This window comes from Apium graveolens, chromosome 5 (genome assembly GCF_009905375.1).
Source record: "Apium graveolens cultivar Ventura chromosome 5, ASM990537v1, whole genome shotgun sequence".
Taxonomy (NCBI): domain Eukaryota; kingdom Viridiplantae; phylum Streptophyta; class Magnoliopsida; order Apiales; family Apiaceae; genus Apium; species Apium graveolens.
The window spans coordinates 48750899-48767568 of NC_133651.1; the positions used below are offsets into that span (position 1 = coordinate 48750899).

General features: G+C 37.4%; 1 non-coding gene across 1 annotated transcript; it reads right to left on the reverse strand.

The window, feature by feature from the left end:
* Window positions 1-6571: 6571 nt before the first annotated feature.
* LOC141662389 (small nucleolar RNA R71) lies at window positions 6572-6678 on the reverse strand. The gene has a single exon (XR_012550508.1). It is a non-coding gene; the product is annotated as a small nucleolar RNA R71 (small nucleolar RNA).
* Between the last annotated feature and the right edge of the window lie 9992 nt (window positions 6679-16670).

Consider the following 16670-nt stretch of genomic DNA (forward strand, 5'->3'; position numbering starts at 1 on the left):
GTTGTTCAAGAGTGACTTGTTTCCGGTCATATGTCTTGAACACCGACTATCAAGGTACCATATGTCTTGTTTCGCGGCAAGATAAACCTACAAAACCGATTATTTAAATTTATAGGTACCCCTTTGTCTTGAGGGTCCTGGGATTAGTGCATCATACATAAAATTTGATTTTTCATGGTAAAATCTAGGCAGAGTTACTTATCATTAGGCACATAAAAATTTCTAGATGCATAATGCTTAGTTTGAGGTTGATAATACCTAGAGCTATCATGAAATATAGGAGGATCATGATAAACAATATGTCTATTATTAGCATGGTAATTTGCATACTCATTCCTATTGAGAGGTTGTTGTCTTCTAAATGCATTACCATTGACATAATATTTTATGTTTCTTGAAACATGGGAGGTTGATGAGACCTTTGTTGCCTTTGATCTTTATATTCCCTATTCTTGTAAGGCATTCGTTTATCATCTTTCTTGTATGATTCCTTGCGAATCCATACATGTTTCCCCTTAATTTCACCATTCTTGAATTTGCAATATTGAACGGTATGTCCAACCCTATTATAATATGAACATTTATATGATGGTGATTCAGGTGAAGTCTTTATTGGTGATACAAATCTCCGTGTACTTTCTTTCGGAGGAGAATTCTTATTATATCCCAAACCTTCATTATTATATGAGGTTTTTGTATGCACCATTTGATCCAACATCTTATTGCCTTTTGTAAATCTTTGAATGACTTCTTCAAGATTTTTATTTTCTTTCTTTAAGGCATCAATCTTGTTGTTAAGGATTCTTTCTTGATCCATAACTTGAGCTATGAGTTTATGATTTTCTTCTTTTAACCTTAGAGCTTCACTTTTAAGATCATTTGTTTCTGATAGCTCATTTTCTTTATCAAGATTGTTTTTGTAAGATGTTTAATTTTCTTAAACATTTGATTTATTTAGAATATTTAAGTTCAATAGATTAACATGAATTTTACAAATATTATCATTCAATTGTATTTTTTCACGTCCATCTCTTCGTCTTTGAGAATCAGTGATATATTCTCTGTCTCAAGATTGAGTATATTTTCTTGAAGTGTATTTACCTCAATCTTGATGAGATGGCTTTGATCTTTTAGAGATGTAATCTCATTTTCATCTTGGACTTTTGAGTCCATCATCTGAGTATATTCTTTATTTTGAGTATGATGAATTTCCTTAATTTTCATCTTCTCGTACCATAGCAAGTGAAACCTTTGTTCAACATCTTTATACTTATTTTTATAACTTACTACAAGTTCAATTAAATCATGCTTATTCATATCTAAGAGAGATAAGTTAGATTCATCTAATAGAGATTTAATTGAGATATAGTTAGATGTTACCTCTTGATTTGAAGAGGAGATTTCCGTTGAGGTAGTTTCATCTCCGAGAGCCATGAAGCATAGATTGACCACCTCCTCACTAGCTTTAGGAGCTTCTTCATCTTCACTAAGATCCCAACCATTTTCGGCCACGAGATTTCGTCCCTTTGAGAGTTTAGGACATTCTCTTTTATAATGACCGGGTTGTTTACACTCAGAACACACATCTTGTGTTTCCTCCGGAGATGGATCTTTACGTTTTGGAGGAGTGTAAACAGGATGGTTTGTAGAGGCATTGGCATTACTATAGGTATTTATATTTTGATTATATTTGCCTTTATTGTAGCTCGTTGATGGATAATTACTCTTATAGTTGGAAGAATAATTTTGAGAGTAATTTGGCCTTCCGTTAGAGTTAAAAACTCTTTGTTGATTATTTGATTTTAGGAAGCCTTTTCCGTATCTTTGAGCTTTGCTTTGAAGCACACGACGAAGTTGTCTCGTGAGTAGAGCAATTTCACTCTCATCGAGATTTTGGACTTCCTCATTTAACTCTTCTTTGTTTCATCTTCATCAATTAATATGGCCTTTAGAGCCATATTTTTCTTTTTATCCTCCATTTTTGGAGCAACCTTTTCCGGAATATTATCTTCTTTGTAAGCACGAAGATTTCCGAATAGGTTATCGATCTTATACTAATTTAAATTGTGTATCCCTTTTATAGTAGTAACTTTGACCTTCCAACGAGGAGGAAGAGATTTGAGCACTCTTCTATTCTTTTCATTTTGAGTATAATTCTTTCCAAGTTGAGATAACTCATCGATTATACGAGTAAATCTTGTTTCCATATCGATGATATTTTCTCCTTCTTGGAGTTTAAAGTTCTCGTATTCTTGGATCAATGTTTCCATCCGAGAATCTGTTATATCAGTGGTTCCTTCATAGGTTACCACTAATTTATTCCACATTTCTTCTGCTGACTTGTAATTATTTACCCTTTTATATTCTTTTTCTGCAAGTATACTCGTGAGAACCATTTCCGCTTTGGCGGCTATATTCATTGTGGCTTCTTCTTCTAGATTATATTCACTAACCTTCTTTTCGATGATGATGTCATCGACAAATTTAGTAGGAACGCGAACACCATCTTCGATAGCCATCCAAACTTTGACTCCTTAAGATCTAGCATAAATGTAAAACCTTGTTTTCCATGTTGCAAAGTTGGTGCCATTAGATAGAGGAGGTCATGAGCTTGACAGTCCTTCGCCACAACCAACGGGGTTAATATACGCCATTTAGGATCACTTTTTGTTGTGCATGTATATCTATAAATCACTTAACAAACACGTTAAAAAGCACTGCTCTGATACCAATTGATAGGTCCCGTAAGAGGGCAATTTTAAGCTAGAAGGGGGGTTGAATAGCTTAATTACCAATTTAAAAATTGTTGTGGAATTTTAAAATAATTTATCCCTTTTTAAAACTTTACAGAATGGTTATGCAGTTTATATGTGCGGAAAGTAAAGTGCAAGGAAAGAAAATACCACACGGTGATTTTATCCTGGTTCGCGATGGCGCAACCTCTAATAGATTCGCTCACCCCTACTTCAGTCCCCGAGCTCCTCTCCCGGACTCGAGATTTTCTCTTATAATAAACTCGCTCCTTTAGTAGGCGGAGAAGTATTTACACCCTTACAAATATTTTTCTTCGTGCGTAACACAAGGGTCACCACCTCAAAATAAATGTAATACCTACACAACTTATCTTAGACAATAACTCCCCGCTATTTCTTCAAAGTTGATGTAGAACCCTTGTGTGGACTTGGCTTCCTTAGCTTTTGTCGGTCTTGGATCTTAATGATTTGGTCTTGGGTCTTTCCTTTTCTTCACGATGCAAATACTACTAACTCCCTGTTAGTACGTATAGGACTTGGGTCTTAGAACGAGAATCACCTCACGTCACTTCACCTCCCTACAAAACTAATAAGACAATCCAAGAAACAACAAGTATAGAGAAAAGATGGGTTGAACTAGTATGTTATGGTACTAGCCCACAAGATAATATAATATTCAAATAAGAATATTAAATATCAACTATGTATACTTGACTTGAGATATAGAATAATATGTCAAGTATACTTTCGATTACTCCGTCTTTGTAGAATATATGTTTATCGGAGTAATATAATAAGTCTTTTATTTATATATAAGCAATATAGCTTATCTTCTTTAGTATTCTTCTTCTTTCGATTATGTATTTATAAATCGAAGAATACTTTAGTTACAATCTCGGAATCGTAACTTATCCTTTTTAAGCTCGTAGGCTTAAGGATTTTAGAATACTTTATATTTTGACAATTATAGAGCTAAAGTATACTTTTAACTTCGTGCACAATTTATAGGTTCTATATAAGCCATGATCGAGATAAAAGAAGTGCAAGTAATTGGCTTTGGATTTGTGCTTTTGAAGTTTAGGTGGATGATTACGAAGTTTACTATTTATCGATTTATAATCCCACGGAACACTAAATATGTTAGTGGGGATTATACGATACTTTTCGTAATGATACTATATACACGAACTATGCGTTGGCCAAGATCCAAATAAATGAAGTGCAAGTAATTGGCCAACTCGTGTGATTAAATCCACCTTTGAAGCTTAGACGGCTGATTACGAAGTTTAATATTTATCGATTTATAATCCCACGGAACACTAAAGATGTTAGTGGGGATTATACGATATTTTTTGTAATGATACTATATACACGAACTATGCATTGGCGAAGATCCCAATAAATGAAGTGCAAGTAATTGGCCAACTCGTGTGATTAAATCCGTCTTTGATATTTAATAAAAATATAAAGCTTACTATTGATCAAATTATAATCCCACGGAACACTAAAGATGTTAGTGAGGATTATACGATACCTTTCGTAATTATTTCTATATTCACGAAATATGTTAGCCAAGATCGAGATAAATAAAGTGCAAGTAATTGGCCAATTTGCGAGGTTTGTCAAATATGAAATCTCACTCGTGAGGAGTTATAGAGATTTATGAAATCTCACTCGTGAGGAGTTATAGAGATTTAATTACTTGTATTTTATAGATCTTCTTTTTTTAAAGCTTTGTTTTGAAGATCAAGTACTTTATTCCAATTCCGAGTTCGAATATTTGTTCTCTTTTCTTTGAGAACCTTCTTTATAAAAGATCTAGTATTAGAGCTTGAGATGAAGTAGAAAAATTAAGTATAAAGCTCAAATAAAAGAAACTTCAAGAAGAAGCTAAAAATTACCACTTTTGGAAAACGATCGAAAAAGTTCACCGGAAAAATTCGCCGGAGGTTCGGCCAGATTTTCGCACTATGGTCACACTTGGGTAACCCTTCGGGAGGCTGGAGAGTGGTAGTGGATGAGCTCACTTGGTGGGAACAAGCTTGGTAGGGTGAAGCTAAGCTTGGGTTTCAAAAACCTTGTATATATGTATATATCTTTAAGAGAGAGAAGGTTTTTGAGAAGAAGTGTGTGTATAAAATTTGAAATAGATGAAGAGAAGCACTTCTTATAAAAATCCCAGAAACTTTGTGGCTCTTTAGTTTGGTTGAAATGGGTTGGGGTGGGGGTTTATTTATAGGAGAAGTTAGGTGGATTGAATGGTGGAGATTTGAGGAAAATGGATGGTGGATGTTGTATGTCACATGGATTGATGACTTGGCAAGTAGGTTGTGTTTCTTTGACATAGCCATATAAGACAAACAACTTTATGGGATTCAAAACTCAGCTGATATATTTAATTAAATATATATTTTTCTTTTCTTTTAATCATTGTTTAATCATTTTAATTAAGCACCATTAAATATGACCACCCTAAAAACTCTTAAATAAATACCATAAAAATTATGATAATTACCTAAATATTATAAAATGATGTCCTGCAAGTTTTGGTCAACCTTGGTCAATGGTAACTAAGTAAAACGTGGTCAACTGTGGGACCATCTAGCTCGATTTTTGTTCCAGAACAAAAATTCTCTGAATGTTACGAAATTTTTACCATACATAAAAAATACAATTAAAATGATCCATACCAAATTTCAAGTCATTCTAATGAGTGGAAGTATTTTATTTAAAATACAGATTATTCTGTCAACCTTTTCATTCAAGTAAAAATACCATTGGTCTTGAAATTAAATATATGGATCTTTTAACCAAAGTTTTGACTTGAATAAATAATTAAAATATATTTTCTAATATATAAAATATATTTGGATGGTAGAAAATATTTTAGAGTATTTTTGAATAATTTTCTACGAGAAATACTGATTTTACGAAACGAGAGAAAATTACTTTACGTATACATGGAATGTATTATAAAAATGGATATTAATATTTCAAGCATGAATATTAATAAACTTTGGATAAAAACTCTTTTGATGGATGTAAAAATATATTTTGGAGCGAAGAGTAAAATATTTTTGATATAGCACGAGTCTTCTAAGGAATATATATCTGATATATCCCTTTTTTGAGCTTGTTGCCTTATTGATTTTGTAACTGAGATCTAAGATATATCATTTCTTGATATTTCATCTTTGATCATATTGCCTTAGAGATATAATCCATAATGATATAATTTTGATATTTTAGAATAATAAAATATCTCTTTTTTATATTTGAAAATAATTTTGCTAGATTGACCATTTGACTTTGATTTGGATTAGTTAAATTCATGTCTTAATGGAGAGGATATACGTGTATTTAAATTTTATGTTTAATCGTAAAAATACCAAAATAAATAATATATCGAAGATATCCTTTCAAGAAGTAATGGGAGATCAAGCAGAAAATCATAAGGCTTTGATAGACTATTCTCAGCTCAAGATCAATAACATTCGGTCAAGCATCATCAGGCCAGCCATCAGGGTTAACACATTTGAGATCAAGTCAAGCATGATTCAGATGATACATAACTCATTTCAGTTTGGGGGTTCTCCTACTGAAGACCCCAACATGCACATCAGGGATTTCATCAAGATCTGTGACACTTTCAAGTTCAATGATGTGACTGAAGATGCTATCAAGCTGTGACTCTTCCCATTCTATCTGGGGGATAAAGCTAAGTGCCGTTTACATTCTCTACCAACAGGGCTATCACCACCTGGGAAGATCTTGCTCAAAAGTTTCTCACTAAATTCTTCCCTATGGCAAAAACTGCTACAATCGGGAATTCTCTTACTCAATTTGCTCAGCAAACTGGAAAATCTCTGTCTGAGGCTTGGGATCGATATAAGGAGATACTAAGGAAGTGCCCACATAATGGCATGCCTGATTGGATGATTATAAACTGTTTCTACAATGGATTGGGTGCTACATCTAGACCCATGCTCGATGCAGTATCAGGAGGAGCCTTGTGGGCTAAAAGCTACGATAAAGCTTATGAATTGATCGAACTGATGGCTGCTAATGAATACCATAATCCTTCTCGGAGATTGACTCAGGGAAAAGTAGCCGGAATTCTGAAGTTGGATGCAGCAACTACTATAGCTACCCAACTTAAGGCTTTGACGATGAAGGTGGACACTCTGGCTAATTATGGAGTTAATCAAATCGCTAATGTTCATGAGCTTTGTGTTGGTGCCCATGAGACTGATCAGTGCACAATTTCTAGTGAATTAGTTCAGTTCGTGAGCAGCTTTCAGCGTTCGTAGCAACCTGTGCCAGCCACTTATCATACCAACAACCGTAATCATCCTAATTTTAGTTGGAGCAATGCTCAGAATGTGGTTCAACAGCCTTATCAGCAGTATCCAGCTAAGCAATACAACCCCCCTGGTTTTTAGCAGCCGCAATATGCACCAAGATAGCAACTTCAACTGCAACAAGCTAATGAAAAATCTGAATTAGAGGAGTTGAAGCTTATGTGCAAGAGTCAAGATGTTTCTATCAAGACCTTGGAAAAACAAATTGGGCAAATTGTCAATGCCTTGCTAAATCGTCAGCCTGGTACACTACCTAGTGACACTGAAGTTCCAGGAAAGAGGGAAGCTAAGGAGCAGGTAAAGGCAATCACTTTGAGGTCTGGAAAGGTTGCGAATCCCGAACAAACTCAAGTGTCGATTGAAGAAGCTGGGGCTGAGAAAGAAGTAGAGCAGCAGGAAGTAGAAGTGGAACCAAGGAAGACTACTATTAAGCACACTCCTCCTAAGGGTAATACAGGGGAGAAACAGATATATCCTCCACCGCCTTTTCCTAAGCGATTGCAGAAGAAAAAGCTGGACAAGCAATTTGAGAAGTTTCTGGAGGTGTTCAAGAAACTTCATATCAACATACCTTTCGCTGAGGCTCTTGAGCAGATGCCTAGTTACGCAAAGTTTATGAAAGGTATTCTCTCTCGAAAAGTGAAGCTAGATGATTTAGAGACTTTCGCTCTCACGGAGGAATGTAGTGTTGTACTGCAACAGAAGTTGCCTCCGAAGCTTAAAGATCCGGGAAGCTTCACTATTCCGTGTAGTATTGGAAAAGTGTCTTTTGACGGATGCTTATGTGACTTGGGAGCTAGCATCAATCTAATGCCTTTTTCAATCTTCAAGAAGTTTGACTTACCTGATTCAAAACCGACTTATATGACTTTGCAGTTGGCCAACCATTCTATTACATATCCGCGTGGTATTGTGGAGGATGCCTTGGTCAAGGTTGATAAACTCATCTTCCCTGCTGATTTCATAATTCTTGATTTCGAGGAGGATAAGAAGATTCCCATAATCTTGGGAAGACCTTTCTTGGCAACTAGCCGAACCTTGATAGATGTGTTGAAGGGTGAGCTTACAATGCGAGTACTGGATCAGGGTGTAACTTCTAATTTGTTCAATGCTATGAAATTTCCTACGGAAAATGAGGAGTGTTTAAAGGTGGAGTTGGTCGATTTTGCGGTGACTTCGGAACTTGATCAATTGCTGAGGTCTGATGCCTTAGAGAAGGCCTTATTGGGGAATTCAGCTAGTGAAGATAACGAAGGTGAAGAGAAATTGCAATATCTGAATGCTTCTCCCTGTAAGAGGAAGATTGATATGCCTTTTGAATCTCTTGGAATGGAGGAATTGAACAAAGCTCCTAAATGCCTCAAGCGATCTATTGAGGAAGCCCCTACTCTCGAGCTTAAGCCTTTACCTGAGCATTTGAGGTACACTTTTTTAGGTGATGCATCTACTCTGCCTGTGATTATTGCATCTGACCTTTCAGGTAGTGACGAGGAAAATCTTTGAGAATTCTAAGAGAGTTCAAATCGCCAATTCTTATTGCAGATATCAAGGGAATCAGCCCTTCTTATTGCATGCGTAAAATTCTGCTAGAGGAAGCTAGCAAGCTTACGGTCGAGCAGCAAAAAAGACTTAATCCGATCATGAAGGAAGTAGTGAAGAAGGAAATTCTTAAGTGGCTAGATGCCGGGATCATTTATCCTATTTCTGACAGTTCATGGGTAAGCCCAGTTCAATATGTGCCAAAGAAAGGTGGAATTATTGTGGTAGAAAATGAGAAGAATGAGATTATTCCTACACGAACAGTCATGAGGTGGAGAGTTTGTATGGACTACAAGAAGTTGAACAAGGCCACTAGGAAAGATCACTTCCTTTTGCCCTTCATTGACCAGATGCTTGACAGATTGGCGGGTCATGAGTACTACTGTCTTCTGGATGGTTATTCGGGTTACAATCAGATTTGTATCGCTCCAGAAGATCAGGAGAAGACTACTTTCACTTGTCCATTTGGTACTTCCGCCTTCAGACGAGTTTTTTTTGGTCTGTGTGGTGCACCAATCACATTTCAGACATGATGGCCATCTTTTCTGATATGGTTGGCCAGAATGTGGAGGTGTTCATGGACGACTTCTCTGTATTTGGTGATTCTTTTGATGAATGCTTGCAGAATCTTGGACACATTCTTAAGAGGTGTGTTGAGACCAATCTGGTCCTCAATTGGGAGAAATGTCATTTTATGGTGCATCAGGGCATTATTCTTGGGCACAAGGTTTCTAATAAGGGTCTTGAGGTTGACAAAGCCAAAGTGGGGGTTATTGAGAACCAACCTCCACCTATTTCCGTTAAGGAAATTCACAGTTTTCTTGGCCATGCGGTTTTCTATAGGCGTTTCATCAAAGACTTCTCTAAAAATTTCAAAGCCATTGTGCAGTTTGCTAGAGAAAGATGTCCCTTTCAAGTTTGAAGACAAGTGTCTTGCAGCTTTTGAGGCATTGAACAAGAGTTTGATCACGACACATGTCATAACTGCACCTGATTGGAATGAACCTTTTGAGATGATGTGAGGTGCAAGTGACTATGCAGTTGGAGCAGTTCTCGGGTAGAGAAAGAACATCATATTTCATGTGGTCTATTTCGCTAGCAAGACCCTAAATGGTGCTCAACTGAATTATACTACTACGGAGAAAAGAACTTTTGGCTATTGTCTATGGTTTTGAGAAATTTTGATCTTACCTACTTGGGACTAAGGTGACAGTTTTCACTGATAACGCTGTAATTCGTTATCTCATCTCAAAGAAGGACTCGAAGCCTAGATTGATTAAATGGGTTCTTTTGCTTCAAGAATTTGAACTAGAGATCAAGGACAGAAAGGGGACTGAAAATCAACTCGTTGATCATCTCTCGCGTTTAGAGAACCCTAATGCTACTTCATTGGATAAGACATTGATAAATGAGTCTTTTCCCCACGAGCAGCTGTTTGGAGTGCAAGAAGAAGAACCGTTATTTGCAGACATTGTGAACTACCTTTTGAGTAATATCATGCCTCCCGACTTATCATATGGTCAAAGGAAGAAGTTTCTACATGAAGTGAAATGGTATATATGGGATGAGCCATTTATTTTTTGGCAAGGAGCTAATCAAATTATCAGGAGATGTATTCCTTATAGCGAAACGGGGGGATCTTGCAAGATTGCCACTCAACGACTTATGGAGGAAACTATAGTGGAGAAAAGACAGGAGCTCGTATTCTTCAAGCAGGTTTCTTTTGGCCAACTTTGTTTAAAGATGCTCACCAATTCATTTTGAAATGTGATCGATGTCAACGTGTGGGTAATATGTCTAAGAGGGATGAGATGCCTCTTAATGTGCTTCTCAAGGTTGAGGTCTTCGATGTTTGGGGAATTGACTTCATGGGGCTATTTGTCTCATCTTGTAACAATCAGTACATCCTTTTGGCGGTTGATTATGTGTCAAAATGGGTTGAAGTTAAGGCGTTGCCAACGAACGATGCGAAAGTGGTGCTTAATTTTCTTTACAAGCAGATATTCACAAGGTTTGGAACTCCAAGAGTCATAATAAGTGATGAGGGGTCGCATTTTTACAATCGCAAGTTAACTGCTATAATGCAAAGGTATAATATGAATCATCGCATTGCTACGGCTTATCATCTTCAGACAAATGGTTAAGCTGAGGTGTCTAACAGAGAGATCAAGCGCATTTTAGAGAAAGTTGTGTGTCCATCGGGGAAAGATTGGTCTTTGAAGCTTGATGAAGTTGTTTGGGCGTATAAAACAGCATATAAGACTCCATTGGGAATGTCACTGTTTCAATTGGTTTATGGTAAGGGTGTCATTTTCCTGTGGAGCTCGAGCATAAGGCATATTGGGCTTTGAAGAAATTAAATCTTGACTTGGATGCGGCTGGAAAGAAGAGGATGCTTCAATTGAATGAACTAGATGAGTTTTGACTTCAAGCTTATGAGAAAAACAAAATGTACAAGGAGAAAGTCAAGAGGTGGCACGATAGGGGTCTAGTGCTCAAATCATTTATGCCGGGACAACAAGTTTTTTTGTTTAACCCCCATCTCCGTCTTTTTCCTGGAAAGTTGAAGTCAAGATGATCAGGGCCCTTCATAATCAAAATTTGGTTCCCGCATGGAGCGGTGGAAATTTTTGAAAGTGATACGGGCCAGGCATTCAAGATCAGTGGTCAGAGGTTGAAGCATTACTATGGTGACACGGTAACCCGCGAGGTGGTTAGTGTCGTTCTCTTGTCCATTTGAGCTAAAGATTCTATGTCGAGCTAGCGACGTAAAAGAAGCGCTTCTTAGGAGGCAACCCAAGTTTTTTGTACATTAGTAGGTAGAGGAAGTAAGAAGGAAGGAGAAAAACATAAAAAAAATCAGAAAAAGAAACAAATTCAGGGCCAACTTCAGTAGCTAAGCGTGCCCGAGCTGATCTAGCATGCGGTCGCGCTATTTTTCCAGAAGGTAAGCGCGCCCGCGCTGATCTAGTGTGCGCCCGCGCCGGTTTTCCAGAAGGTGAGCGCACCCACCCAGTCCAAGCACGCGGCCGCGCCGGGGTCCCGACTTAGAAAAAATAAAAACAGCAGTTTGAAGAGTAAAAAACGGGATTTTTTCCATAAAATCAATTTCAAGCCGAATTTTACTCTTCCACATCCCAAATTTCCCTCTCCAAATCAAACCCATTATTCCCAAGATTCCCATAATCAATTTCCACTTCTATTCCATATCTAATTCTCATCTCCCCACCTATAAATACACACACTTATACACAAACTTCTCCACCACTTCACAAATTCTCAAACACAAATCTCTCTCAAACACTTAGTTTTTATTCTCTCTTATTCAATCCCAATGCCACCCAAGAGACAAAGAACGTAGGTAGGTAGCAGCACCACCGATTCTTCATCTGTGGGTGGTGTGAGGCCAAGGTTTTCTACTCCTGAGGATGAAGAGGAGTACACGAGGCTTATCGAAGCCTATTGCTAAGGAGTGAGGTTTTCTGCCATCAGGGAAGGATGGTAATCTGTTGGAGATGATTCTTGAGATGGGTTAGGTTCCTTTTTGTGAGGCTCCCGCTGCTGTGCCCATGAGTGTTGTGTGGGAGTTCTATGCTAACGCTAAGGCAGAGAAGAATGGCTTCACGGTGGTTAGGGGGATGACTGTAGAGTAGAATGTTGATGCCATTAGGAGGGTGATTGAGCATCCTGCGAGAAAGCCTAACCAGGACACTTGGAACGATAAGACTCCCAAGGACTTCAACTTGGATCTGATCGTTGCGACTCTGTGTATGCCTGAGACTCACCGGAAGTTCAAAAGGGGCCCTACTGATTACTCCACGTTCCCTGCATCGTGCATGAACAGGTTTGCACGGGCTTGGAACTCGTTTATTTGTGCTAACATCATGCCATCTTCTCATGTGCTTGAGATTACTGTGGAGCGTGCTCGTCTGCTGTGGGGTATTCTTCAAGGCGATTATATTGATTTGGGAAGGTGATTTATCAGGGGATTTTGAGGTTCCTGAAAGAAGGTACTAAGGGTTATATACCCTATGCGTCCGTGGTGATGAAGCCGTGTGTGGCAGTCGGTGTTCGTTGGCCCGCACATGAGCAGCTACAGCTTCCCAGTGCTCCTATCGACAGTTCTACACTGTTGAGTATGTAGGAGTGGTATGGAGGGAAGCCCGATCCTAAGGGGCTTGGTTATTCATATGATCATCTGCCAGGTCCTGTACCAGCAAATCAGACTTTTGCGGGAGGTTCTTCACAGGCCCGTCGAGCACCTTGAAGAGCTCAGTTAGGAGAGGAGGCTGGTTCGTCACAGTAGCAGTAGCAGGTAGCAACAGGAGCAGAGATTGGAGCTGGTTTGAGTTCGACGCAGTATAGGCATCTAGCGAGGATGATGGACGCGATGCATGACATCCATAGTCGATTTTTACATGATCTCACCCAGGAACTTGGGACTGTATTTAGAGTCACCGGTGTTGACATCCAGTGGCTAGTTTTTGGTGAGGATTCCGTGTATTTACCTCCGGACACGCCTAACACTCCACCCGTTGAGGGTGATGTTTCTGATTCGGAGTAGGTATGCTTGATTCCTTACTATTACCATCACTGAGGATAGGGAATATTTTAAGTTTGGGGGTAGTAGTTGAAAGAATATATTTTGTGTGAGTTGCATATAGTTGCATATTCATGATAGTTTAGTGCATATAGTTGCATATTTTGCCATATAGTAGTTTTTTTTTGTTTTTTTGTAGTTTTTTATGAGAGTTTGTTCATATAGTTTCATACATTTGCATTATAACATGATCCCTTAGATGATTTTTCCGATGAATTTGTGATATTGATGTTAGTGTAGTGATATCGTATTTAGTGATGTTAAGTCTTATCGAATTGATTTGCATGCTAGAGACAATTGTATTTCACTAAGTCTTATAGGTTTCTAGAGTACTAGATTATGGTCATGGTTTGTTTGTTTGTCGAGGTTTAATCGCTTATTTATATTTAGAATTTAGGATATTCTCTTAATAATAAAATAACATGGATTTTTAGAAATTGGAGAAAATTGGATTTCATTGCTAGTGTGTGGCTAGGTGTCAAATGACTAGTAGCTGGATCATATTTATATGAGTACTCTAGAGTTGAGCGAGATGGAGCGAAACACACTCGTTCAGAAATTTGATAAAAAAACAAAAAAATAAAAAAAAGAGTGTTATGTATAATTGATCACGAGTGGGCTCTTTAGTACTCGAGTTATTAAGTTCTTAGGGGACTTTGTGCCTAGTGACCTAAGGGTTTTATAGTCTAGGATCCGTTAACCTAACACTCGCTACATAGGTACTATTGTATAAGTTTTTTATGGACCTCACTCATTGCACGATCAAATCAGCATAGTTTTTTTGTCTTGTTATGAATAAAAGCGTGAATCGATGTTAAACTCCGATATAAGAATTGAAGTGTTAAAAGTTATTTTGAGCTAAGCTTTTATTCTATTTATAAATTTGTGATTGCTTTAATGAGTAGTAAGTCATGATTGTTGATCTAGTTGCGATAGTAAATCTGTAAGCAGTTGCACACACGCACGTCTTTGGTTTCAAGATTGATTTTTGAGGTTTGATTGATCTTTATGCAAATAATTGTATTTGATGAGGTGTTGCTTGTCGATTGGTTTAGTTATTCTATGTGGATCGTTGCATTCACGCATTTTTATTTCTTGTTCTTTGAGTCTGTTTATGCATGAGGACAAGCATCAATTCAAGTATGTTAAGTGGCATTTATGACACTTTATTATGCTCCGTAAAGCTTTGAATTGGTGCATTTGTACTCAAGTTATTGGTGTTTTAATGTGTTTTCTAGTGTTTTTGCATTTTCAGGCATTCTCCAGGTAATCGGGCGAATTAACATTGTTTTGGTGCTAATTTGGTGTCAGGAAGGTGTTGGAATAAAGCTAGTGGAAAACCAGCTCAATCGGAAAGGAAAAAGAAGATGTCAAAGTTTTCAACAGTGAGCCAGCGCGCCCGCGCTGTCAAAGTGCGCGCCCGCGCCCAAACATCAGAAACCCAGCGCACCCGCGCTGATCAAGCGTGCGGCTGCACTGTGTCAGGATAGCATAATCCTGTTTCTACTTGGCTTTTGAGAGAATGACTTCTATATTGCATTGGGGCTGATATATAAACCTAACTTTAGGTCATTTTTCATATCATATCTGAAGGAGACATATCAGAGCTAAGGAGAAGACGACAAGAGACCTATAGCACAATTTAATAAAGGCGAAGACGATATAGTTTATTCTTATGAATCTTTGTTTTGAGTTGTAATCTTGGATGCTCATTTCTTGTTTTGTTGAACCTATACTCTTGTGTTAACTTTATTTTATTATTCTTTATAAAGACTATATTTATTATACCAAGCTTTCATCGGAACCCGCGTTGATAATGAGCCCGATTATGGGCTAATCTTTATCGTGGGGTTCTAGCGGATTTATTTATGGATTTCTTTAGTTGATTTGTTTAGATGCCTTAGTGTGTGGTGATTGTATGATAACCTAGTATTGGTTGTGCGTATTCGTCTTATGAGCGTCACGAACTTATAAGATAGTGTGTTAATCTTTAATGAAGGGAAAGTGAATTTAAAGGTTTAGAACTTGCCATGCTAGTATAGGTTCATGTATGTATTATGCATGATTCATAGGTAATTTTAACCTTCTTACTTGCCCTATGTAATCAAGATAGATAACTTGTGCTTAAACCGTTCTGTTGTCAAATTTTATAGACATATAGGGTCTCAATATAATTGGTGTCTATTCAGCTTCTATCTCTTTTGTGGATGTCTGGTAGTATGGTATTCGTGCAACAAAAGTTGGCATTTATCAGTTTCGTGTTGTTTGATTAGTGTCATCACCATTACATGCTAAGGTTAACAACGAAAAGGCTATTGAATGAAGTATTTAATGAAGTTAAAATCCCATGTTTGTCATATATATTAATTCAATCATTCTTATTCTCTTAGTTATAATTGTTAGTTTAATTCTTATTTATAAACAACCTCAATTTGTTATTCGTCTTAGCATTGAATAATAACCATACATTGTTGTTTAAGGGCATAAATTATAAAGTTAACCTAAACCAGTCTCTGTGGAAATGAATCTGATTTATATCTTATACTACTTGCGAACGCTAAACTTGCGTGTAATTTAGCGCGTGTTTAACGACTAACACGGTTCGCTTAACTCTCGTTCTCGTTAATAGTTTGAGGGATCATATCCGAGATCTTATTACTTGGGCTTCCCTAAACCTTTATTAATATCTTATATTCCTTTAATGATCCTCTGCTATAATCCTTAAATAAAAATCCTTTTAATTATGTTACCTTATACTTAATCTTTTCGGTATATGGCGGATTTTCGGGAAAAGCCAAAGTGTTCGAATCCGAATTACGACGACCTTTACATACACTCATTGACTTTATAGAATACTAATATAATCTAAGAATTTCCATAATAGTACTCCTATATAGTCTGGTTTGATAATTTTCCTTAATCAGCATCATCAGCAAAAAGTTACTATTCATCAGGGTTTCAAATATTTCCAAAAATCGGGGTTATTACAGTCTCCCCTCCTTAAAAGGATTCCATCCCGAAATCAGATAGCAAACAGTTGGGGATGCTTTTCTAGCATTGCGCTTTCTAACTCACAAGTCAAATTTTATTTTATTTTCCACATTGTGGTTTTACCACAAAACTCTGACTAGTCTGATGGCCTTGTTCCTAAGCACTTGCTCCTTTCAATCCATAACCCTTACTGGTTGCTCCATATAGGTCAAGTCTGGTTGCATGTCTATGCGCTCGTATTCTCCTATATATCTCACATTAGGATTAAACTTCCTTAACATTGACACGTGGAACACGTTATGAACTTGCTACAGATTCGGGGTAGGGCTAGTTCATTTAATAACTTCCCAATACGTCTTAATATATCCAAGGGTCCAAAAAAGCATGGACTTAGCTTTCCATTCTTTCCGAACCTCATCAATCCTT